The following is a 27,063-nucleotide window of genomic DNA, read 5'->3' on the forward strand; positions in this document are numbered from 1 at the left end:
TTCAGCATCAGGATGATTATGTGATTTCTGTACTTTAGATGATCATATGATATATTACATTTAATGCTTTTTTTTGTTCCCCAATCTTGCATCTCTATTATGAAGCTCATTTAGTCATGATGTATGACCTTTTTGGTGTGTTCCTGAATTCAGTTTGCAAATATTCATAAGTTTTGAAACTATGCTTATAAGAGAAATTGGTCTGTAGTTTTCCTTTTGTTGTTGTGCGTTTACCTGATTTTGGTACCAGCATAATACCAACTTTATAGAATAAATTAAGTACTATTTCTTTCTATTTTTGTATAACAAATTAAGTATTGGCATTAGGGCGTCCTTGAAAGTTGGATATAAAAAAGAAAATAATCAATTTTGATCAGGGTCAGCTTATTATTATTATTTTTAAATATGAAACTTCTGATGTCAAGTATAATAATTTGCCTATTCTGAAATCTCAAAAGTTCTCTTATATTATTTTTTAAGAATCAAAAATTTAAATTATGTTTAGGTATGTGTTTGAGTTCAGGTACCTACAGAGGCCAGAGGTGTTGAATCCTGGGATTTGGAGATACAGGCAGGTGTGAGCTACCTAACTTGGTTGCTGGAAATCAAACTCTGGTCCTCTCGAGGAGTAATGCTTACTACTAACTACTGAGCAATTATTGCATCCCTCTCCTATTATTTTAACAATTATATAGTTTTATGCTTTACCTTTAAACTCATGATTCATTTTGAATTGATTTCTGAATGAGGTGGGAGGTTTCATTATATGTTGCCTTCATTTTGTAATTTACTAACAATTCACTGGACAAATTTGTATGAACCTCTTTGAATCTTTAAACTATTTATGACTCTGCCACAACATATTTTGCCGTGACTTTCTGAAAAATATACAGAAAGTAAGAGATTACTGTGTAATAATACTGACATTGTAACTATCAAGAATTTTCAACAATATCTAATTAAACACTGAACATGCAGCCCAACTTTAGTTTGATCAGTTGTTGCACTCTCAGAACTCATCAGGGGGAAAACTGAAACAATTAAGTTACTCTGAACCCATGGAGAACAGGGAGCTGAATTAGAACATGAATGTGTGCAAATATGATGTTTTACTCTGAAAGGTAAAAAGGAGTACTTGGAAATTATTGGATTCTAGAAGTGTCATAAGGGAATCAGCAAGTGGGAATGGCCTGGCTAGGAAGTTCTGCCAGCAAATGGAACCAAGGCCTCATTCCATTTTAATTGCAATTTCCTAATATTGCTCTACACTATAGTCATGTTCTTGAAAATGTATACACACATCATTCCAGCACACAATGAATAGGAAGAGAACACTTTAGACTTGGGCATAGCAGATATGGCATCTGGCTGACCTACAGTCAATTGAACGTTTCAAATAGGTCTGCCCCTCCCATAAACTTTCAACTTCACAGTATTGTGTGAGGGGAGATAATCTCACCCTCATTTTACAAATATGAAAATTAAACCTTTGAGAGGTTAGCATAGCTTGGCTATGGTTGCTCACTTGATCATGCTGTAAGTATGGTGACACGTTTTGTATTTTCTTTGCTGTTACTGTGTTAAGGATTTAACATGCTGTTCCTAGGTGGTATTGTTGCTAGTTCCATTTTTCTTGCAATGTTCTTGTCTTGTTTGGGTTTCCTGTGATAAAACCAGTTTCATAAAGTGATAAAACCAGTTTCATAAAGTGGACTCAAATGTGCTTCACTTCCTAGATTCTCCCAAAGAGATTGTGAAGGATCAGTGTTAATTTTTTACATCTTTACTGGAATTTTCCAGTGAAAATGTCTATGCCTGACGATTTCTTTTTTTTTTTTACTCTTTTCTGCCTCCTCCACAACAGGGTTGCCTGCGTCTTGAAGGGAAGGATTTGATGGAGACACCCCTTTTAGGGCTGAGTATTCCATAGTCTCTCATTCTCTGCATAATGTCTGGTTTGGAGTCTCTGTATTTCTTCCCACCTGCTGCAGGAGAAAGCTTCTCTGATGACAACTGAGCAAGGCACTGATCTATGAGTATAGCAGAATGTCATTAGGAGTCATTTTATCACTACATTTCTGTTTTTGTTTTTGTTTTAAGACCAGTAGTATTTGGTCCCTGGGTTTTCTAGTCTTTGGTTCTTGATTACTCAATGGGTATGGGTTCTATCTCTTAGAGTGAGACTTAAGTCAAATCATATAGTGGTTGGTTACTCCCACAAGCTTTGTGCTACCATTGCATGAGTATATCCTGCAGCAGAATGGGTTATAGATCCAAGGGTTTATGACTGGGTTGGTGTTTATGGTAGCGTGCAGAGTACCTTCCTGTATCAAAGTCTCTAACACATACAGGTGAAGGCTCTATCTGTGTAGGCACCTACTCAGCATCTCCATGTTTATTGAATTGTGTAGGTGTTGTCTACAGCAACTGGGCCTTGCTATCAGTTTGTGGAAAGCAATCTATAGCCCTGGCAACAGCCTGGGTTGTTTGGCAAGCTATGGGCTCCTTCAGCCAACATCTCAATTAGATGTAATCCAATCCCAGTACTAGAAGCTTCATTTTGTAACAAGAGATGGTCAATTGAGGCTCTTTCTTCTCCAGTATTTGATGATTGCATTTAGATCACCTTCATATGTGCATATATTTTAGGAAGCTTCTGCTGTATTAGGTTTCTATACTACCCCTCAAATGGCACTTATTATTATCTATCTCTTCCCATATTCCACTCCTCATCACTTTCTTCCCTCCCCCTCTCCACTTGGTCCCCCCAATCTGGTTCCCCATATCCAAAATTATTCTATTTCCCTTTCCAAGGGAGATCTATATACTCCCCAAGTCCCTTACTGTATACCTAACTCTGTGGTTCTATGGATTGTAGCTTGGATATTATTGACTTAACAGCTAATATCCACAGATAAGTGAATGCATATCATATTTCTCTTTCTAGGTCTAAGTTACCTCACACAGGATGATTTTTTCTAGTTTATCCATTTATCTTTGAATTTTATTCTTTTTTTGTGATTGTATTTTTTTATTATTTTTTTTTATTTTCCATTTTAAATTTAGATAAGAAACAAGGTTGCTTCACAAGTCAGTTCGAGGTCCCTCTCCCTTTCCCTCCCCTCCTCCCGTGTCCTCCCCCATCCCCCCCCGTTATCCCCTCATTCCCCCAGGGAGGGTGAGGCCCTCCATGGGGGTGTCCATAGTCTGTCATTTCATATAGGGCAGGGCCTAGACCCTTCCCCAAGAGTTCAGGGTGAGAGTGCACCTCACATTGTTCTATGGGAGTCCAGAGTCCGTGTGTATACTTGGGATGGGTACTGATCTGCTGTCCAAGGCTCAATAGATTACCTAGGCATCCTCACTGACACCCAGATTCAGGGGGTCTTGATCAGTCCCATGCTGGATTCCCAGGCTGATGCCTGGGATTCAAGAGTTAACCTTTGTCTGGTCAGCTGTTTCTGGGGGTTAAACCAGCCCAGTCTTAATCCCTTTGATCATCAGTCCTCCCTCTCTGATACTGGCTTTCTTGAGTTCAGCTCAGTACTTAAGCAGCCACTAAATGAAGTTTCTGTTTCCCAGACTCTCTGGCCATAGGATTGTAGGCTGGCACTCCCCAGATCTATGTCTAAAATCCATATATGAGAGAGTACATGCCATGTTTCTCTTTTTGTGACTGGGTTACCTCACTCAGGATGGTTTCTTCTAGTGTCATCCATTTGCCTGCGAATCTCATGATTCCATTATTTTTTCTGCTGAATAGTACTCCATTGTGTAGATGTACCACATTTTCTCTATCCACTCTTTGGGTGAGGGACATCTAGGTTGCTTCCAAGTTCTGGCTATTACAAATAAAGCTGCTATGAACATAGTGGAACAGACATCTTTGTTATATGAATGGGCATCTTTTGGATATATGCCTAAGAGTGGAGTTGCTGGGTCTTGTGGTAGGTTTATTCCCATTTTTCTGAGGAATCTCCATACTGCTTTCCAAAGTGGCTGAACCAGTTGGCACTCCCACCAGCAATGGAGGAGTGTCCCCTTTCACCACATCCTCTCCAGCATAAATTGTCATTGGTGTTTTTGATTTTAGCCATTCTGACAGGAGTGAGATGGTATCTCAGAGTTGCTTTGATTTGCATTTCCCGGATGGCTAAGGATGTTGAGCACTTTCTCAAGTGCCTCTCAGCCATTTTAGACTCCTCTATTGAAAACTCTCTATTTAGTTCTGCAGCCCACTTCTTAATTGGGTCCTTTGCTGTTTTGGAGACTTGCTTCTTGAGTTCTTTGTAAATTTTGGAGATCAACCCTCTGTCAGATGTGGGATTAGTGAATATTTTTCCCATTCTGTGGGCTGCCTTTTTGTCTTGCTGACTGTGTCCTTTGCCTTACAGAAGCTTCTCAGTTTCAGTAGGTCCCATTTATTAATTGTTGATCTCACTGTCTGTGCTACTGGTGTTATGTTCAGGAAGCTGTCTCCTGTACCAATTCGTTCAAGGGTACCGCCCACTTTCTCTTCTAAGAGGTTCAGTGTGGCTGGATTTATGTTGAGGTCTTTGATCCATTTGGACTTAAGTTTTGTGCATGGCAATAAACATGGATCGATCCGCATTCTTCTACATGCCAGTTTCCAATTATGCCAGCACCATTTGTTGAAGATGCTTTCTTTATTCCATTGTATATTTTTAGCTTCTTTGTCAAAGATCAGATGTTCGTACGTGTGTGGGTTAATACCCGGATTTTCAATTCGATTCCATTGGTCTGCCTGTCTATTTTTGTGCCAATACCAAGCTGTTTTCAGGACTATAGCTCTATAATAGAGCTTGAGGTCAGGGATAGTGATACCTCCGGACGTTGCCTTGTTGAACAGGGTTGTTTTGGCTATCCTGGGTCTTTTGTTTTTCCATACAAAATTGATTATTGTTCTTTCAAGGTCTGTGAAGAATTGTGCTGGGATTTTAATGGGGATAGCATTGAATCTGTAGATTGCTTTTGGCAGGATTGCCATTTTTACTACATTGATCCTTCCTATCCAAGAGCATGGGAGATCTTTCCATTTTCTGAGGGCTTCTTTAATTTCTTTCTTTAAAGATTCAAAGTTCTTACGATACAGGTCTTTCACTTGTTTGGTTAGCGTTACCCCAAGGTATTTTATGTTGTTTGTGGCAATTGTAAAGGGTGATGTTTCTCTGATTTCTCTTTCAGCCCTTTTATCATCTGTATATAGTAGGGCTACTGACTTTCTTGAGTTGATCTTGTAACCTGCCACTTTGCTGAAGGTGTTAATCAGCTGTAAGAGTTCCCTGGTAGAGTTCTTTGGGTCATTGATGTAAACTATCATATCGTCTGCAAACAGTGAAAGTTTGACTTCTTCCTTCCCAATTTATATCCCCTTGATCCCCCTTTGTTGACGTATGGCAATAGCTAGAACTTCAAGTACCATGTTGAAAAGGTATGGAGAGAGTGGACAGCCTTGTTTTGTTCCTGATTTTAGAGGAATTGCGTTGAGTTTCTGTCCATTTAGTTTGATGTTGGCTGTTGGTTTACTGTATATGGCTTTTATTATGTTTAAGTATGTCCCTGTTATCCCAGATCTCTCCAAGACCTTTATCATGAAGGGGTGTTGGATTTTGTCAAAGGCTTTTTCTGCATCTAGTGAGATGATCATGTGATTTTTGTTTTTCAGCTTGTTTATATGGTGGATTACGTTGATGGATTTTCGTATGTTAAACCATCCCTGCATCCCTGGGATGAAACCTACTTGATCATGGTGAATGATTGTTTTGATGTGTTCTTGGATCCGATTTGCCAGTATTTTATTGAGTATTTTTGCATCAATGTTCATGAGGGATATTGGTCTGAAGTTCTCTTTCTTGGTTGTATCTTTGTGTGGCTTGGGGATCAAGGTTATTGAAGCCTCATAGAAAGAGTTTGGCAAAGACCCTTCTGCTTCTATTGTGTGGAACACTTTGAGAAGAATTGGTATAAGCTGTTCTTTGAATTTGTGGTAGAATTCTGCACTGAGGCCATCTGGACCTGGACTTTTTTTGGTTGGGAGACTTTTGATGACAGCTTCTATTTCCATAGGGGTTATAGGTCTATTTAAATTGCTTATCTGTTCTTGATTTAGTTTTGGCAAATGATAGCTGTCCAGGAAGTCATCCATTTCCTTTAAATTTTCGAATTTTGTGGAGTACAGGTTTTCAAAGTATGACCTAATGATTCTCTGGATTTCCTCAGAGTCTGTTGTTATGTCCCCCTTTTCATTTCTGATTTTGTTAATTTGCGTGTTCACTCTCTGCTGTTTGGTAAGTTTGGACAAAGGTTTGTCTATCTTGTTGATTTTCTCAAAGAACCAACTCTTCGTTGCATTGATTCTTTGTATTGTTTTCCTGGTTTCTACTTTGTTGATTTCAGCCCTCAATTTGATTATTCCTGGCGTCTACTCCTCCTGGGGGAGTTTGCTTCTTTGTGTTCTAGAGCTTTTAGCTGTGATGTTAATTCTCTGGTATAACTGTTTTCCTGTTTCTTCATGTGAGCACTTAGTGCTATGAACTTCCCCGTAGCACTGCTTTCAAAGTGTCCCATAGGTTTGGGTATGTTGTGTCTTCATTCTCATTGAATTCGAGGAAGTCTTTAATTTCTTTTTTATTTCCTCTTTGACCCAGGGATGGTGCAGTTGAGCATTATTCAATTTCCATGAGTTTGTAGGTTTTCTGCAATTTGTGTTGTTGTTGAATTCTAATTTTAAGGCATGGTGGTCTGATAAGATGCATGGAGTTATTCCAATGTTTTTGTAGCTGCTGAGGTTTGATATGTTGCCAAGTATGTGGTCGATTTTTGAGAAGGTTCCATGTGGTGTTGAGAAGAAGGTATATTCTTTTTTATGTGGATGAAATGTTCTATAGATATCTGTTAATCCCAGTTGGGTCATTACTTCTATTAGACCCTTTGCTTCTTTGTTGAGTTTCTGTCTGGTATTCTTGTCTAGTGGTGAGAGTGGTGTGTTGAAATCTCCCACTATAACTGTGTGGGGCTTTAGATGAGATTTAAGTTCTAATAATGTTTCTTTAACGAATGTGGATGCCTTTGTATTGGGGGCATAGATGTTCAGGATAGACACTTCATCTTGGTGGGTTTCACCTGTGATGAGTATGTAATGACCTCCTTCATCTCTTTTGATTGATTTTATTTTAAAGTCTAGTTTGTTAGATATTAGGATTGCTACCCCTGCTTGTTTCTTGGGTCCATTTGATTGAAAAATTTTTTCCCAACCTTTAACTCTCAAGTAATGTCTGTCTTTAAGGGTGAGGTGTGTTTCTTGTATGCAGCAGAAGGAAGGGTTCTGTCTTCGAATCCATTCTGCTAGTCTGTGTCTTTTTATGGGTGAGTTAAGGCCGTTAATATTGAGGGATATTAATGACCATTGATTGCTCATCCTTCTTTGATTTGCGATGGTTGTTGGTGGTGGAATTATGGGTGGAATTTCACCCCTTTGTTCTTTTGGCTGTTGGTAGAGAGGGATTCTCTAATGCTTATGTTTTTCTGGTTGTAGTTAGCTTCCTTGGGTTGGAGTTTTCCTTCCAAAATTTTCTGTAGGGCTGGGTTAGTGGACACATATTGGTTGAATCTAGTTTTGTCATGGAATATCTTGTTTTCTCCGTCTATAGTGATTGAGAGCTTTGCCGGGTATAGTAGTCTGGGCTGGCATCCATGGTCTCTTAGTGTAGGTAGAATATCTATCCAGGACCTTCTGGCTTTCAGAGTTTCCATGGAGAAATCAGGTGTAATTCTGATAGGTCTGCCTTTATATGTTACTTGACCTTTTTCCTTAGCTGCTCATAATATTCTTTCTTTATTCTGTATGTTTGGGGTCTTGATTATTATGTGGCGAGGGATTTTTTTGTGGTCCACTCTATTTGGTGTTCTGTAGGCTTCTTGTACCTTCATTGGCATGTCTTTCTTAAGGTTGGGAAAGTTTTCTTCTATGATTTTGTTGAATATGCCTTCTGCCCCTTTGAGCTGGATTTCTTCTCCTTCTTCTATACCTATTATTCTTAGGTTTGGTCTTTTCATGGTGTCCCATAATTCCTGGATGTTTTGTGTTAAGGATTTGTTGGATTTAAGGTTTTCTTTGGTTGATAAATCCATTTCTCCTAATGTATCTTCAACACTTGAGATTCTCTCTTCCATCTCTTCTATTCTGTTGGTAATGCTTGTATTGGTAGTGCCTGACTGTTTGTCCAGCTTTTCTATTTTCTGCCTTTCTTCAGATTGTGATTTTTTTTAGTGTCTCTATTTCAGTTTTCAACCCTTGCAGCGTTTGCATTGCTTGTTGCAATTTTCTGTTTATCTGTTCGTCCATTTGTTGCCTTTTATGAATTTTTTGGTTTGTTCTTTCTTCCATTTCTTGCATTTTTTGGTTTGCTTTTTGTTCCATTTCTTGGATTTTGTGCTTTGTTTCTTCTTCCATTTCCTGCCTTTTTAGGTTTGTTTCTTCCTCCATTTTTTTCATTTTTTGCTTTGTTTTTTCTACCATTTCTTGCATTTTTTGCTTTGTTTCTTCTTCCATTTCCTGCCTTTTTTGGTATGTTTCTTCTTCTAATTCTTGTATTTTTTGCTTTGCTTTTTCTTCCATTTCTTGCATTTTTTGCTTCATTTCTTCTTCCATTTTGTGCCTTTTTTGGATTGTTTTTTCTTCCAATTCTTGCATTTTTTGGTTTGTTTTTTCTTCCATTTCTTGCATTTTTTGGTTTGTTTTTTCTTCCATTTCTTTGAGGGATTTTCCAATATCCTCTTTTAGGGCCTCTATCATTTTCATGAAAGTGCTTTTAAGGTCATTCTCTTCTGCTTCCTTCGCGTTAGAATATTGGGGTCTTGCTGGTGTGGAGTCTCTAGAATCTGGTGGTGTCATATTTGTTTTTCTGTTGCTGACTGTGTTTTTGTATTGTCTCTTTCCCATCTCTTCTTCTAGTGGGTGCAGAAAGAGCCCCTTCCTGGTCTGGGGACCAGAGTTCCCTTTGGTGGGTGCTAGTAAGTCCGGTAATCTGGTGGTTCTTCTATACCTTGTCCAAATGCTGGTCCGTGGGTGTAGAAGAAGAACAGGAATCTGGGGCGCTTAGCCTCCTACCTGGTCCCCTGGACTCTATGCTGGGTCCTGTTGTACCTGATCCGGAACAGCTACTCCCCTGGTCTCCCTGGTTCCTCTAGTTTCCTGGTCTCTTTGGTGGGAGAGAAGATCTGGAGTCTGGGGTGCTTGGCTCCCGCCGGGATTGGGAGCTCTGTGCAGTTCCCAGGCGATCTGCAGGCTCTGGAACACAGGCCGGGAAGCCGGCCTGTTTACCTGATGCTGCCAGAGGGACAGCTACTTCCCTGTACTCCCAGCCTCCTCTCGTTTCCTAGTCTCGTTGGTGGAGAGAAGATGTGGAGTCTGGGGTGCTTGGCTCCCGCCGGGATTGGGAGCTCTGTGCAGTTCCCAGGCGATCTGCAGGCTCTGGAACACAGGCCGGGAAGCTGGCCTGTTTACCTGATGCTCCCACCAGGATTGGGAGCTCTGTGCAGTTCCCAGGCGATCTGCAGGCTCTGGAACACAGGCCGGGAAGCCGGCCTGTTTACCTGATGATCCTGACGATTTCTTTTACATGGACTTTAAAATTATGAATTGAATTTATCTAATAATCTTACTTGATATTTACATCTTCTCTGTTATATTGAATGACTCTTAGTATATTTATCTAAATTATCCATTTTGTGTGTGTAAAATTGTTTGCAGTGTTCTGTCTTTTTTTGTGTATTCATCATATTTCATGATGTGTCTTGTTTTATTCTTGATTTTGAGCATTTGTCTTTTTCATGTTTTTGTCAGTTGTGTGAGCAGTTTGTCAATTTTATTGATCTCTGTGAAGAAACAATTCTCTTTTAAAATGGACTTTTCTATTTTTTTCTGTTTCAGTTTCATTGATTCTGTTGTTGCAATTATCATTTCCTTCTTTTTGCTTGATTTTCTAAAGTGTATTTTCTACTCTTGCAGCACTAGGCATTAGTCTGATAGTCCTAAGAATGCCAAAAATAAACTCCAGAAAGTGACCGAAAATTTTCCTGATGTGACCATTCTGATATGCATGTTTCTTCTTTCTCTGTGTTCCACAAATTTTTTATGTTCTAGTTTTATGTTTAGAAAACATGTGCACCATTTTTATTTCCCAGAGACCTCTTCTTTGAACTGTTATTGATTTATAAATGTGTTGTTTAGTGTCTGTCTGTTCATATAATTTTTACTATCTTTCTAACATTGATATGTAGTTTCAGTCCATTTTAGTCAGAAAAATGATGTACTTTGTTTTCTCCCCAAGAACATTAAATTAGTTTACTTTCCTTGCCTGTCCTAGTAAATGTAGGAATTTGATTTTGGCATCTAGTATCTATGTTGAAATCTTGTTGGGACATTTTTTAAACTATGACTAGAGTCCATAAATCAATTTTGGAAAAATTTGATTTCTTAACAATATTGTCTTTCACATTGTACTGTTGTTATTAATTTAATTAGAACTTTTCATTTATTTCATCAGTATTGTATAATTTTTATGCTTATAAAACCTGCACAGATTCTTGGGGACTATACTTTTAATGCTTTTATAAATAGTATGTAAAATTTCCAAATTTGAATAATTTATTGCTAGTACTTGGAATAACAATTATGTTTATATGTAGTTTTTAACAATAACCTTTTAAAATTCAGTAATTCTAAGAAAAATTTTGATATGTTTCTTGGGATTTTTATGTAGACTGATGTGCCATTTGCAAGTAGAGACCATTTTATTTCTTCTATTTCAATCTGTTATACATAGAGTCAACAAATGTAAACGGTTTTTCTTACTAAAGTTAACTATTAGAAGGGAGCACACAGGCTACAAATTGGGAGGAAAGTCTCTGCTATATGTCAGAGAAAAGGCTGATATCTAGGATATAGAAAGAATTGCAAAACTTAAACATCGAAACACAAAACTGCTAGTAAACAAATAGTCTTATGAAATGAGCAGATAGTATATTTTTTAATCTTTTGCCATCACAGAATTCAAATTAAAACTACTTTGAGATTCCATCTTTCTCTAGTCGTAAAACCTATGCCGAGAAAACAGTTGATGACAAATGTTGGTGAGGATGTGTGGAAAGAGGCACCCTTATTCACTGCTGGTGGGAGAGGAGAGTAGTGCAGACTCTTTGGATTATCAGTATGATTCTTCAAAAATTTATAACAAAACTACTATATGCCCAGCTCTAGCCAGTAGCATATACCAAAAGAACATGCCCATCCATGTTATTGCTTCTCTGTCTATTCATAATAACCAGGAAAGGGAAACATTCTAGATATCCATCAACAGATTAATGGATAATGAAATGTGAAATATATATACAACAGCCTCCTGAGAGCTGGGATTACAGGCATGATCTTGTACTTGGCTCACTCAGGTCTTAATTTATTTCATTCAGCTTTGTGATTTTCCATGTAAAAGCCCTGGATTTGTTTTGATAAATGTATTTCTAAGTGTTTCATGTTGTTGACACTATTCTTTAGTTGTATTTAATCTATTGTTTGTCATCATTGTTACTGTGTTTTCCCTTTATGCCATATTGATTAAGTTAATTCTCATAATTTTGGCCTTGATAGATTTTAAGCTTTATCAGGGATATAGGTAGTCACGTCTTTGAACACCAACCAAATTTTTATTTTACTTTGTTTACCTTGATTGGTGAAGTATTGCTGCACCCAGGTCACTGTGCTATTAGTAAAATTGATCGAACAGTGACTTGAATGATGTGACAGAGTTACTTGGGTTTTCTTCACAGGACCTGGAAGAACCTGGGGTAATTCTAACCAGTTTTGATTTGGAATGGAGAGCCAGACAGGCCTAAGGTTCCTTAACCATCCTTAGGGGAGGATAAATATTTTAAAATTCCCAATCCAGGGAACAAATGACATGGCTTAGATGGTATAGGCACTTATGTAGGCACTCAATGTGGGCTGAATGGCTTAGTTCAGTACTCAAATTGCATATGGTGGCAAGAGACAACAGCTTCTAAGAGGTGTCCTCTGATCTCTACAAGTTTACCATGCAAACACACACATACAGGCATGTGTGCAAGACACACACACACACACACACACACACAATTAAAACAGAATATTCACTATTCCATAATAAAACTACTCACTTAATTTTAATATGTTACAACCTTGTTTTTCTTCCATTCCCTCCAACACACTCACACACACACCAATCCATCCCAAGTTGATGTTTTCTAAAATACAATAGACAGAAATCTCTAGAACAAACATTAAAAGACAAGCAAAGTGTAAGTGCATTTTTGTTTGTTTGGCAAAGTAAGGCATAAAAGTACTCTGTCAAAGTTCTGTAGAGGTGTAACAGTGCTTTTTCTCAACTTTTTAAAATTTTATTTCAAGGCAGGGTTTTTCTGTGGTTTTGGAGGCTGTCCTGGCACTTGCTCTGTAGACCAGGCTGGTTTTGAACTCACAGAGATCTGCCTGCCTCTGCCTCCCAAGTGCTGGGATTAAAGGCATGCACCACCACTGCCCGTCTTTTTCTCAACTTTTAAACTGAGCTTATTATGTAGAAAAAAAGTTGTGTGTGTACTGGGAATGGTCTTTGGACTACTTCTGACTGAGTAATCTCTGGGGCCTACAGTATAGATTTTTTGATTATAAACATCTCACCACAAAGAGCTGGATAGCTTAAAACAGACAAAAGCACATCAGCAGGGTACTGAAGAGTTCAAATAATCACCAGATTGACGATATTGTAAAGAAGTATACATCTGGGAAGGAAGCAAAACTCACATATTAGCATTATAGATTTAAAATATTTTCTTCTTTCTTTGACAATTGCATAATACATATATACATAATGTATTTTTCTTTTTTTTAGGGAACACTGATTTTATTCATAATGTTTTCTAATACATCTTGAAATGATTTAATGTTTTTTTTCCAGTTTAAATTTAGATAAGAAACAAGGTTGCTTCACAAGTCAGTTCCAGGTCCTTCTCCCTTTCCCTCCCTCCTCCCGTGCCCTCCCCCAACCCCCCTGTTATCCCTTCATTCCCCCAGGGAGGGTGAGGCCCTCCATGGGGGTGTCCATAGTCTGTCATTTCATATAGGGCAGGGCCTAGACCCTTCCCCAAGAGTTCAGGGTGAGAGTGCACCTCACATTGTTCTATGGGAGTCCAGAGTCCGTGTGTATACTTGGGATGGGTACTGATCTGCTGTGTATTTTAACCATATACATTTACAATATCACCCCTCATCTCCCTCCCATTCTTCTTGAACTTTCTAAATAATTTGTAAGTTTTTTAAAAATTTCATTTCTTCTTACACTAAGTCCTTGGAATTCAGTGTACATTTTGCATGTTTTCTTGAAGATAGGGTCTTATGTATGCTATTATGTCCTCAAACTCTATGTAACCAAGAGTGACTTTGCACTCCTGAGCTTTCCATCTCTACTTTCTAAATGCTGGGATTACAAATGTAAGTTGTTTGTCACCAAGCTTGGTTTATGGGATACTGGAAATGTACACTAGGCAAGGACTCTTCCAACTGAGCTACCTCTCCATCCTACCTTTCTTCAGTTTTGAGACAGGGTCTTACTATGTAGCCCTGGCTGGCTCAGAACTTGTTATGTAGACCTGGCAGGCCTTGAACCCAGAAATCTACCTGAATTTCCCTCCCTAGTTTTGGAATTAAAGGCATATGCAACCATTACTGGCTTGAGCCACATTTTTTGAGACAAAGTATCATTTTTTAGTTAAGGCTAGATGGAACTATTAGGTAGCCTAACCTGGCATCAGGTATGGAGCAATCTGCCTGACTTAGTCTCTCAGGTTTGAGGCACCATAGCTAGCTTAGCATTTTTACTTATAATAATATAAAACTAGTTTGTATTATGTGTACATGCTTCATAGAACTAAAATTCAAACAGAATAGTCTCTAGTCCACAGTAAAACTACCTACTTAATATGTCCTGACTTGCTTTTCTTCCATTCCCTGCAATATAAAGATCATTCAGTGTGATATTATTATCTTACAACATAAATTTCTGTTTTGCGTTTTTGTTCTTCCTGGTTAATGAAAATTCTGATCTTTATTATAGAATATATTGCAGTATCATGTCCATGAGACTTGTAGAATGAGATGCAATCACAAACAAAATGCATCACATTTATTGCTTTGAAGCATAGAAAAAAGATAGCTGCTTTACTCCTGGGTGTATAGTCACCTGTTCTCAATCAGATGGGGCAAACGGAAGTCCAGCCAGCTTTCAAAAAGGCAGATGTCAACTTATACTAGAATTTCCACATTATGCTGTGGTGACTGAAATGTGTACTATGTCAATCATTTTCAGGAACTTTTGCAATGCCACTAGTTTGCATTTTAGAAGAAGAAATATCCTTTCATTTCTTGACTGTGAATGTGTGAAATACCCAGAACCAATAATTCTGAACAAAATACAATGTATGTTGAAATCCTAGCTCCTACTACTTTGGAGTATGAGTTTATTTGGAGAAAAGGTATCTACAGAGGCAATAAAGATAAAATGTAGTTATTTGGGGATAGCCTAAACCATTATGGCTTTTGTCTTTTAAAAAGGTTGATATTTGAATATGGAAAGACAAAAGATGGTTGGCATAAAGACTCAGAAACAAGGCAGCCATATGCAAGGAAAAGAGGTCTAGGAATAATAGATCCTTTTCTCATAGCCTGCCTGAGGCAGCCTTGTTCAAACTTTGAATGGCCATTTCTAACCACCAGACATGTGTTTTTTATTTTTCCCAGAAGGAGACTTCTGGAGGAATTCTAATTTCTTGGGGATAATTGTTTTACTTATAGTTTGATAACTTAAGTGAGACACACAAGTGTCTATTTATGCAGGCCAGTGGTTCTCGACTTTTCTAATGCTGGAACCCTTTAATATAGTTCCTCATGTTGTATTGACCCTCAACCATAGAATTATTTTTATTGCCACTTTATAATTGTAATTTTGCTACTGTTATGAGTTGTAATGTAAATTTTTTGGAGATGGGCTGTTGCAGAATATTAGTTAATATTTGTTTATGCTGTGGAATATTTGTTTAATGGTGCAAAAATGTGTTGCATTTTTTATGTTGCATTTATTTAACTCTGCAAAGCTGTGTTACTTTGCCTGTGTAAAACATCTGATTTGTCTAATAAAGAGCTGAATGGTTAATAGCAAGGTAGGAGAAAGGATAGGTGGGTCTGGCAGGCAGAGAGAATAAATAGAGGGACAGGTCTGGAAAGAAAAGAAAAAAGGAATGAGAAAAGAAGGAGGAGGGCATCAATGGCTAGCCACCCAGTTACACAGAAAGCCACAGAGTATGTAAGAAAGAAAGATTATACAGAAATAGTGAAAGGTAAAAGCTCAGAGACAAAAGATAGACAAAATAATTTAAGTTAAGGAAAGCTGGCTAGAAATAAGCCTAGCTAAGTCTATGCATTTATAAAAATAATAAGCTTCAGTGTGATTTATCTGGGAGCTGGGTGGTAGGCTCCCCTAAGAGTAAAGAGTAAAAATAAAACAACCAACTACATAGAGGTTTGTCTATGGGGTTGCAACTCACAGATTGAGGAATGCTGATGTAGAGTCTGTCAGAGTGGTTATAGTACCACTCAGGTTTGAAATACTAAGAAGTATGACTCTATTTCTCATCCATAGGTAGAGATGGTCACTTAGAAACAAAGTTAAAGGAAAGAAAAAAATCACGGTGCCTTGTGCTTATGATTTATGGAAAGATGATTTTAGTTTTCCTTCATTTTGGCTATGCAGGTTTTTTTTCTGTCTTGTGTTCCTCAGAGTGAAAGCTTAGTGAGTTAGTGAGTTCTTGCTTATGGCATAGTTTGACTAAGGACAGAAAAGTCAAGAATGAGCCTAAAATTAACCTGTAGTGGTTGTGTATGCGTGTGTGGGTAGTGCTGAGGTAGAGACAAAGACAACCAAAGACAGAAAACTTGTAACAAAGCACTAACTCTCAGGCTCTCTGTGATTATTTTAGTCCTCATTTCCCATTGGGACATTTTTTTCTCCATTTCCCCAGCATCTGTGGCTTGGTGTGATTTTGCTGCCTGTACTGGAAAGGAACATTGTCTCTTCCCACTCTATTCACTTTAAGAGGTTTGGCTTTAAGAAGAACAAGCCTGTTTGGAGCCAATGACTTAAAGACACAATTCAGTTCCATTCTCCGTGAGAGCTGGCTTCCATAGCCAACTGAACAGCTTGTCTATTTCATGGAGTAGTATTCTATTTCTCAGTCTCATAGAGGCTATTCATTGGACACAGAAAACATGCAAAGATTGGAGGAAGAAAAGCTACCAAGACAGACAGGTCCCTGAGCCAAGTGTAGTAGTAACAACTGTATTCTCAGCACTTGGAAAGAGGAGGCACGAAAACGAGGAGTTTAAAAGTCATTCTCAACTACACAGTACGTCCCAGGCCAGCCTAAGATGTATGTATCCACATCTCAAGAAAAACAACAAGAAGGAAATACAAGCACATTCCTAGCCTTCAGGAAACATCTGATCTGATTTTGAGGAGTAGAGCAGCAAAGAGAAGAATAATTCTTAATCAACTAGTCATACAAATGTCAATGAACAAAACTGAACTTTTGCCAAAAAGGCATCCATCCATCTATTCATACAAAAATTCATTCTTGCTGTTGCAAACACTAAGATCAGAGTGGTGAATTAAATAGATAAGGCCTCAGCTCTCCTTAGAGCCACCATCAAGGAAGGCATTCAGTAGAGTCAGCCTGAGCCTACAAGACAAGCTGGGTGTTGTTATTGTAGGAAAGCCAGAGAAATGTGACTGTCCAAACCCTTTGTATACCAGAGGAACATAAGTGTCCAAGATCGTGTTGGTTTTATTTGACTATTACTATGACATGACCATTCCCTCTTGGAATATTTAGCTTTAAAAAAACACATAAGATCCCACAATTAAAAGACTTTGGTATTTTTTATATTTATTTATTATGTCTACAGTGTTCTGTCTGCATGTATGCCTACATGCCAGAAGAGGGCACCAAATCTCATTACAGATGATTGTGAGCCACCATGTGGGTGCTGGGAATTGAACTCAGGACCCCTGGAAGAGCATCCAGTGCTTCTAACCCCTGAGCCATCTCTTCAGCCCCCAAGACTTTGGTATTTTTTAAGAGAACTTGGGACTGAAAATTTAAAAAATTGGGTAGTAATTTATATTTTTTGTTTCTTTGTTTTGTTTTTTACCTGCAAGGATTTTTTTTACCATTTGCCATTAATCTGTCAACAATGAAGAGATCTGGCCTTTATGGGATTCTTGGAATATCTGCACTTGAAGATATCATTTTACTAGTTTGGGTGCACAAGTAGGTATGCCATTCATTACCAAAGTGAATTCTACTCTTAAAAGATGCCTTTGATTTTTAGTGTTTGTCTTAGCAAAAATACTTCTAGGGGAAAACTGTAGTATATATCAGTTACATGTTTGCAGTGTTATGAACAAATGCCTGATTAAAGCAACCTAATAAAGGAAGAATTGATTTTAGCTTACAGTTTGAGGGTTCATTCCATGGCAGGGAAAGAATAGACACAGGAACATGAGGCAGTTGACCACATTATGTCTATAGTCAGGAACTAGTGAGGAATTAATTTTTATACATACATCATTTCTTTTAATATAGTTCAGAAGCCAAGCCCTAGTGCTGCCCATGTAAGGACTTCTTCCTCCTCAGTTAAACATCTCTGGGAAACATCCTCACAGACATACCCAGAAGTGTGTATTTGTCCTGATTCCAAATCTAGTTAAATTGACAATAAAAATTAAACATCTCAGATCTGACTTTTACTTTTTCTACATATCTAGTCAAATTGAATTCTGTGAGGGAATCTGTTGGCCTGGCAATGATCTGTAAGAGTTCTAATCCTTTATGAACCATTTACACAGCACCTGCCTTTTTGCCACATTTGGACATCTCAAGATTTTCTTTCATACATTCTATTTTGCTACATACATGAGGTATGTGGTACTAGTCTTCCTCTGCCATCTGTTTCTTCTATATGTTAATCTTATGCTTATTTCTCTACACCCTATTGTCCTGCCTCCATGCAAAGGGGCCAAGGAAGCAGAAGTCATGAAGGCTTAGGAGTAGAACTCAAAGCAGATTTGGATGAATTCTGAGAAAGCTGTTCATTTGTTATTTATTTTCTCAGAAGGCTTTCATATATCTCAAGCTTACTATATAACTGGGGTTGATCTCAAAGTCCTGATATTCCTACCTTTAACTATCTAGTGCTAACCATGTGCCACCATACTGGGATTCTACTATTTTTTCAAATCAAGACTTATTTTGATTAGGGGCACACAAGTGATACAAATAATGGGGAATAGAGAGAGGTTTAGAATAAGATAGAGGAAACATGTCTATCAGTCAAACCCGTGGAAATTAGAGAAAATTGACAGGAAACTGTGGTCTTGTAATAGTGATTTAAACACTGTTGTAACTCTCATCCTCCCTTATCTGTAAGATGTACAATGTCAGGATTATCAAATTAGGTACAAGCATCTTAATATCAAAACAGATATAGACAGGATAGATGGATGACAGCTATACTGATAATGATGGATGATGGTGATTTATACACTGACAAATAGAGTTAAAGAAATACTCTGCCTAAGAGGATGCATGGATGGAAAAATCACACTGAAAACTGTGTTCATTTTCATGACTTAATAGAGAACTGAAAATTAAGACTATACTGATACACTCTTTCAAATAAGCCATTGTAGTGGCAAACAAAACAAAACAAAACAAAGAAAAACGAAACTCCAAGACAAACATAAAAAAACTACAATTTTTATGGTACAAATTAACTTAAAACCTCATATATTGCTAGTGGGAATGCAAATAGGTAAAGTCATTTTGGCAACATCTGTATTACATATGTAACCCAGCTATCCTCTCCCAGCTATTTCCACATGAGAAGTGAAAATATTGTGTTCTTGGAAAAGACTATGTATGAATGTGTTTTAAAGGCTGTATTTGAACATGTCAAAGCTAGAAACAATACAAATAGTCTTCAGCAGATAGGAAGGCAAACACCTTGGGGTTCTTTCATAGCATGGAATAAGTAAATAAGTAAAATGATACACAATAATGGATTCCCAATGTGGTCTGCCAAGTGACAGAAAATATACTGAAATGTTTGCACATGTATGGTTCTATTTATATAATAGTTAGCAAGAAGACAAACTATAGACACAAAGTAGTGGATAGTTTTCAAAGGATGTAGCTATTGGAAGGACTGACTATACAGACGTGAGTGTGCGCATATTGTTAGGAATACTGGAGTGTTCCATACTTTGATTGTAGTGATAGTAACTCTGTATCTTGCTAACAATCTCCTACTAGGGTACACTAAAAAGGTTGAATTGGTAGAATTCTTGCCCACTATGTAGAAGCCCATCCCCAGGACTATCAAAAGAAGGAAAGGATATATAGGATGCAAATTATATATCAATTAATCTGAGTTAAAATGTGTTTCTTTAGGCTGAGTGAAAAGAATGTTTTAAATGTTTGTAGTAAAGAAATTATCTTATAGAATCCAGATGCTGTTCTTAGTTCTCTTTCAAGGTAGGCAGACCTATCTTGGCCACTACTGTTAAATGTAAAATGAAAAACCACCAAGACTGATTGTCTTAATTAGGAAAGAAGTGGAAATAAAAGCAGTCACCCTAAGTTCATGCCAGTACAGGTATAAATTCATCCTTGGAAAATAGAATGTTCTTTGAGTCTGTTCTTGTGTGTATGTGTGTATCCAGAGCTCTGTTCTGCGTGAAACAACAGCCGCTTTGGACCTGAGAGCAAATGGAAACTGGAATTTCTGGCAAGATTATTTTTGTGAGTATTGTGCAATGGTAGCCAACCAGCCTTTTCTAGTTTTCTCTAAATAGTTTGGTTCTGCTTGCTTCTATATGTTCTGTTTAGATAGAAGCTACAGAGTTGCCTTTTCTAAGGTTAGACCTCTAGATTCCATCGTTGTACTTGCCGAAATAAGTTATTGTCATTTTAGACAGTGAAGGATTCTATCCCTAGTACCTAATTAGTCAGCCACAGATTTACACACACACACACACACACACACACACACACACACACACACACGAGAACCCTTGAAAACATAGTACTAAATGATGCATTTATCACCATTCAGTTTCCAATCTTTTCTGATCTTTGAGGTCTGTAGCATTGCTGTTGCTATTTGTTCTGTAGTAACTCATTCTCCCTCTCTCCTCCCTCCCCCCAGTTATACCCCCCTCCACCCAGTTATACCTGTTAGTATCCATCCTTTCTTTTTTATGTTATAGATGGAATCTAGGCCTCATGTGCGCTAAGCAGTTTCTCGGCTACAAAACCCTGTCCTCAGTCCCAATTCTCCCATTATTTAATGCCAAGTTCCTATCCACTCTCCTTGAGAAGGCAAAATTGATACTATCCAGAAACATTTCCTCACTCCCTGTATTGACCTTCAATTATATGAATACAGATATAATACTAAGTAGTTCAATATTTACATAATATTTTAGTATGTGTATGATGTAGAGAGAAGAATTAGGCCCAAGTTATAGCTGTTCCTGCTTGCCCTGTGCCCCTCCTCCACTCACAACTCTGAGTCTCATCTCAGTGACCTCTTCAGAAAATGTTCGCGTACAGGGAAAGCTATAACTCAAAACAAATGAAATTTTGATGTCTGCATTAGCCCATGGGAAATTAGACAGGTTTTGAATGTATGCCATATGGCATCAAAACATGTAATATTGTTTATAAGTGTTTAGAACTTTAATATATAAAGCTGAGATATAATTGAGACTTCAAGACTCTATAGATTTCTTCTGCTTCTACATCATATAAAGCTTCTACATCATGTAAAAAAGAAAGCAGTCTCAGCAAACAAAAATGAAAGTCTACTAGAATTGGAGAATCTTGTGGATTCTGATTATTTAAATTATTTAAAACAAACTTCATAGCAGAAGGGAACTGATCAGTATGTAATTCAAAGAGTTCATTTGATTACAGGTGAGACACAATTCCCTGTGTAAAAGGCAACAATAGCCTTCATTGTCAATTACAGAAAAAAACATAGAACTGGAAGTTGTATTCATACCTTGTTTGATTTGAAACCTGAATTATTTGCTCCTCAGATTTATGTGAGATTAGGTATTTCCACTTAAACATCAAATCAACCTTAACAGGAAGAGACATTGCAAATAAACAATTTTCTCTGGTGTTCAATTGAGCAGCACATTTACTAAAAACTGATTAGCTTGGCCCCTGCACAAGGATGACACAAAAATTCATGAAGCTTTGCATATCTTTGTATTCACTCAAAAGTGGATATTACACATAGAGCAAAGGATAACCAGTTAAAAATCCACAACCCCTGAGGGTCCATGCATGTTTCTCTTAGGGTCCGCCTTTTTCCCTAGCTTCTCTGGGGTTGGAGAGGGAATTGGAATTGGTATATAAAATAAGATTGTCTTAATTTAAATAAAAATTTATTTTAAAAAACGATGTTCTCTGAAATGATGTTCTTTAATATTTTTGTTAATACTAAAATGTAGCTGGGTTTTTATTGTAGATACTGATGGCTCTATAAATTTTTATGAGAGAGGTACACTTAGTAAGAAATTTATAGATGCAGCGTGGTTTACAAAGGTGTGAGTCAGTACCTGGAAAAGTCTGGGTTTTAATTTACTTTTCATATTTAGAAATGACTGACTTAAGTTTTTATTTTCTTAAATGAACCAAAGATACTTATAATTCAGTTCTCGTTTTGTGTTATTCAACATTTGGTATATTCTCAATTGCAGTCTATATTTTTTTCTTTTTTATGTTTTATTTAAATTAGAAACATGCATGCTTCACATGTCAATCCCAGCTCCCTCTCCCACCCCTCCTCCCTTGTCGCTCTACCAGGCCCCCTCCAGCCCCCACCCAATCCCCACATCATTCCCCAGGGAGGGTGAGGCTCTCCTTGGGGGGATCTCCAGAGTATAATTTTTTAAAAATACTGACAATATAAAAGAATCCTATGTAATCAATATTTTTTTAAAAATGACTCTAGCATTTTCCCTCCTTGGATGCATTAACCTTCACATTATTCCAATGAGTCAATATTAAAGTCAAACAAGGAAATGTCAGCCTTCTCTGACTTTTTATTTGCATCTATTACCATATGCAAAAGCATCGAAAAGGAATATCCCTTAACTTACTCATCCTTCCTCCTGTACTTTTCCAACAGTTTACAGTGCCTGATCCTGCTGACAATATTTCTGGCTAGACAAACACTCTACAACTTAGCTACATGTCAAAAGCTCCTCTGTTAAGCTAAATTGTGGCTCAAATTAACTTCATCAGAGCTAAAAAGAAGATTCATCAGTTAAGAACAATGGCCCCTCTTCCAGAAAATCTGGATTCAATTTTCAGGAACTTCATGGCGGCTCACAGCCATCTGCAGCACAAGCCTCAGGGGCTCCGACACCCTCTTCTGACCTCTGTGAGTACAAGCATGCAGGCAAACCTCCCATACACGTTTTTTAAAACTGGAAATCAGGGTGTCAGAACAATAAATTATTCTCACCAGTTTTCCATCTGTTCATGCTCCTCCATTCCCTCAGCATATGTGTGTGGGAGAAACACACCTAGTTCTGGAGGTCCTCTGCTGATAACCTGACACTAAGAGGGGTGGCAAGTTCCATTAGCATGTTCCTGAAGTTCAAGATCATGTACAACCTTGTGCTAGTGTTAATAGTGACTGCCACGCCAGTGCACATCCTACTCGCTTTTCACACAGTATGCAGATGCAGATGCAGATGGTGACACATGATGACGAAACCAGGCTGGCTGGCAAAGAGACTGTATTATGCACACAGACAGTAATTGCTAGAGAAAGCTCTTCAAAGATGAAGGTAGAAAGGCCTTCTTCAAGGGTATATCATCCAATGCCCTGTATTGCCTTAATGTTGGTCTTCTATACAGATACAAAAGCGACTTAACTAGCATGCTCAAGACCTGGAATTCACTCCTCAGCTCTGGTTTAAAAAAATCACCTAAGCATTCTTCACCAAAGAATGCTCACAACCAGAGAGTCTAGTCTTGGGGTCCTGTTCCAGTGTGCCTCTGGAGGGCTCCAGGGAGGCTCTCTCTCTCTCTCTCTCTCTCTCTCTCTCTCTCTCTCTCTCTCTCTCTCTCTCCTTCTCTCTCCCTCCCTCTCTCTCCCCCTTCCTTACTTTCTTCCTTCCTTCCTCCCTCCCTCCCTCTCTTCCTTCCTTTCTTCCTTTCTTTATTTCTTTTATCTAGACTGTGTTTCTGTGTAGCCCTGCCTGTCCTGGGACTGGTTCTGTAACCCAGACTAGTGTCTGCCTCCCAAGTGCTGGGATTAAAGGCGTGCACCACCATGCTCAGCTAAAGGGATCATTATCTTTATAATTTTAAAGGACTTTTAAATTTTATTTTATTTGGTGGTTGTCTTAGGGTTTGTATTGCTATAAAGAGATGCCATGACCATGGCAACTCTCATAAAGGAAAACATCTAATTGAGGTGACAGTTTAGAGTTTCAGAGATTTAGTTCAATGTCATCATGGTAGGGAGCATGGTGCCAGAGAAACTGAGATTCCTACATCTTTTTAAATTATTTTTTCCATGTATTTTATATTCCAACCACAGTTTGCCCTCCCTTCTCTCTTCTCATTTCATCCTCCCTCCTCCCATCTATCCCCTCATCCACTTTTCCTCCTTTTAGAAATGGACAGACCTCCCATGGAGGACAACAAACAGATCATATCACATTGAGGCAGGACCAAGCTCCTACCCTTGCTTTAAAGCTAGCAAGGAATGCCTGCATGGGGAATAGGTTCCAAAATGTCAGCTCACGCCCACTGCTAGGCACCCAACAAACAGACTAAGCTAAACAACAGTTATCCACATGCAGAGAGCCTAGGTAGCTCTCAGAAGGCTCCCTTGTGGTGGTATTTTGCTTATGATCTAATAAAGAAAGCTTGCCTGAAGATCACAGTACAAAACTAGCCTCACTAGTTAGCCATAGAAGCAGGGTGGTGGTGGTGCAAACCTTTAATCCCAGCACTAGAGAGGAGCATAAGGCAGGTGGAGACAGGAGTGTATTCAGTTTGCAGTCATGCTGAGAGCAGGATCTCCCCATTTTGGTCTGAGTTTTGGTAGAGGTGAGAGCTCTGTGGTGGCATGGCTGCTTTGTTTTTCTGATCTTCAGCTTTAACCCCAATATCTGTCTCTTGGTTTTTGCTATTTGTGCTACACTCCTTAGCTGTTAGTCCAGAGTCTGAAAGTTCCCATTTGTGTTGGTATGTTGTTTATGATTTAATAAAGGTACTGGAGATCAAAATGCAAAGCTAGCAACAACCATAGAGCCAGGTAGTGGTGATATACACCTATAATTCCAGCAGCTCTACTAGCTAGCCATAGAGGTCAGGCAGTAGTGGTACACACTTTTAATTCCATGACTCGGGAGGCAGAGGGGCCTCTGTTAGCTTAAGACCACACAGAGCTACACAAAATTGATCCAGTCCTAAAGAGAAAGAGAGCTCACACAAAGGTGATCTCAGCACTTGGAATCACAAGCCTTTAACCCCAGCAGTATGGAGGTAGAGACAGGAGTGATACGGCTAGGTGGAGAAAGGAATATAAGGCAGGAGGAGACAGGAACTTGGGGGATTGCAGTCTGAGGCTTGTGGAGAGCAGTGCAGTCTGTATATTGTCTCTGAGAATTCCTGTAGAGGATATTGCCTCTGAGGATTGCACTCTGAGGATTTGTGGAGACAGGATCATCCAATACAGCCTGAGGTAGAGGTAAGAGCTAGTGGCTGACTGCTTTCCTTTACTGATCTTCAGCTTGAACCCTAATATCTATCCCTGCAATTTTTATTTTTTGTATTACACCCATTCACTCAGATTGGGGGTCTTTGTGAGTTTCCCCATCATGATCTTGTCTGCTCCCCATCCCAGCTCACACAATTCCTCCTCCCTCTTGTCATCTGGACTCTCTGAGCTCAGATCAGTGCTTGGTTGTGGATCTCTGCATCTGGTTCCATCAGTTTCTGGATGAAGGCTCTCTGTTGACAACTAGGGCAGTCACCAACTGATTACAGGAGAAGACAAGTTCAGGTTCCCCTCCACTGTTTCTTAGATGTGGTAATCCTTGTAGTTTCCTGGGAGTTTCCCTGGCATCAGGTTTCTCCCTAATCCTAAAATGCTACCCTCTATCAAGGTATCACTTTCATTACTCGTCCACTCAGTCACGCCCCCAACTTGATCAACCCAATCTCTTTTGTTCCCATCCCCCCATTGCCTATCCCCTCCCCATACACCCAGAGGATATGTGGTACCTATCAGGAAAAATGTCTATTTCTTTTAGATTTTCCAATTTTGTGGAGTACAGGTTTTTGAAGTACAACCTAATGATTCTTTAGATTTCCCCAGTATTTGTTGTTATGTTCTTTTTGTTTCTGATTTTGTTAATTTGGATCTTCTCTCTGCCTTTTGGTTAGTGTGAATAAGGGTTTGTCTATCTTGTTGATTTTTCTAAAAGAACCAACTTTTTGCTTCAGTGATTCTTTTTATTGTTCTCTTTGTTTCTACTTTATTAACTTCAGCCCAGAGTTTGATTATTTCCTGTCATCTTCTCCTCCTGGGTGAATTTGTTTCTTTTTGTTCTAGAGCTTTCTAGTGTGAGATTTCTCCAAATCTTTGACAATCACCTGCAATATTTGAGGGTCTCTGTGGAACCCCTTTTGCCAATGATTCAATAATATTCAACCCATTCCTGGCATTAGAGGTTTTCCTTGGTGGGATAACACTTCTAGTTGGGGCATTATCTCCCCTATTACTTGGTAAATTCATTTAGGTTTTCTTCCTATATGTATATATTTTAGGAAGCTTCTACAAAAGCAGGATTCCATATAGTCCCTCCAATGGCCCTTATTGTTAAGTAATTATAATTCCACATATTCCTTCCCTTAAAATTTCCCATATTCCACTCCATTTAATCTTCCAACTCCAGTCCTCCCTTGTCTATTCACAACAATATGTTGTTTCTCTTTCCTTGGGAGATCATCTTGTCCTCCCTAGTCCCTTAGTAGGTACTTAACCTCTGTGTTTGTATAGATTGCACCGATACATACCTAAGTTTTAAAAGGCAATATTCAGGTGTATGAGAAAAAAGTAGTGTTTGTCTTTTTGTCTCTAGGTTACCTCACACAGGATAAATTTTTCTAGTCCCATTCATTTACCTGAAAATTTCATGATTTCAGATTTTAGCACCTGAGTAACAGTCCATTGAGTAAATGTACCACATTTTCATAATCCATTCTTCAGTAGATAGACATGTTGGCTTTTTCTAATTTCTGGCTACTATGAATAGAGCAGCAATGAATATAGGTGAGCAAGTATCTCTTTAGTAGGGTATAGAGTCCTTGAAGTATATTCCCCAAAGTGGAATAGCTGGATATTGACATAGACCAATTCCCGATTTCCTGAAGAACTGCCATATTGATTCCATGGGGCCTGTAGAAGTTGATATTCCCACCAGCAATGAATAAGTGCTTCCTCTTTTCTCACTTCTCACTAGCATGATCTGTCATTTTTGGACGCCATGTTTTATTGATATTTGCCATTCTGACCGGTGAATATAAGTATTGTGAAATCTCAAAATAGTTTTGATTTGCATTTCCCTGATGACTGAGGATGTCAGATGTTTCTTTATTTCTCAGTCATTCATGTTTCCTTCTTTGAGAATTCTGTTTAGATCTGTACTCCATTTAATTGTGTTATTTGTTTTCTTCATATCCATTTTTTTAGTTCTTTGTGTATTTTAGATACTAGCCTTCCATAAGGTGTGTAGTTGGTAAACATTCTCTGTGTTAACAGCCTAGGCTGTCCTGGAACTCACTCTGTAGAACAGGATG

At 38.4% G+C, this 27,063-nt stretch overlaps 1 pseudogene; it reads left to right on the plus strand.

The window, feature by feature from the left end:
- The first annotated feature begins 21,349 nt into the window (after positions 1 to 21,349).
- Positions 21,350 to 21,441, plus strand: LOC121140085 (annotated as a pseudogene).
- Positions 21,442 to 27,063: the final 5,622 nt, after the last annotated feature.

The sequence above is a fragment of the Mesocricetus auratus genome, unplaced genomic scaffold, assembly GCF_017639785.1.
Source record: "Mesocricetus auratus isolate SY011 unplaced genomic scaffold, BCM_Maur_2.0 Super-Scaffold_100003, whole genome shotgun sequence".
Classification (NCBI taxonomy): Eukaryota; Metazoa; Chordata; class Mammalia; order Rodentia; family Cricetidae; genus Mesocricetus; species Mesocricetus auratus.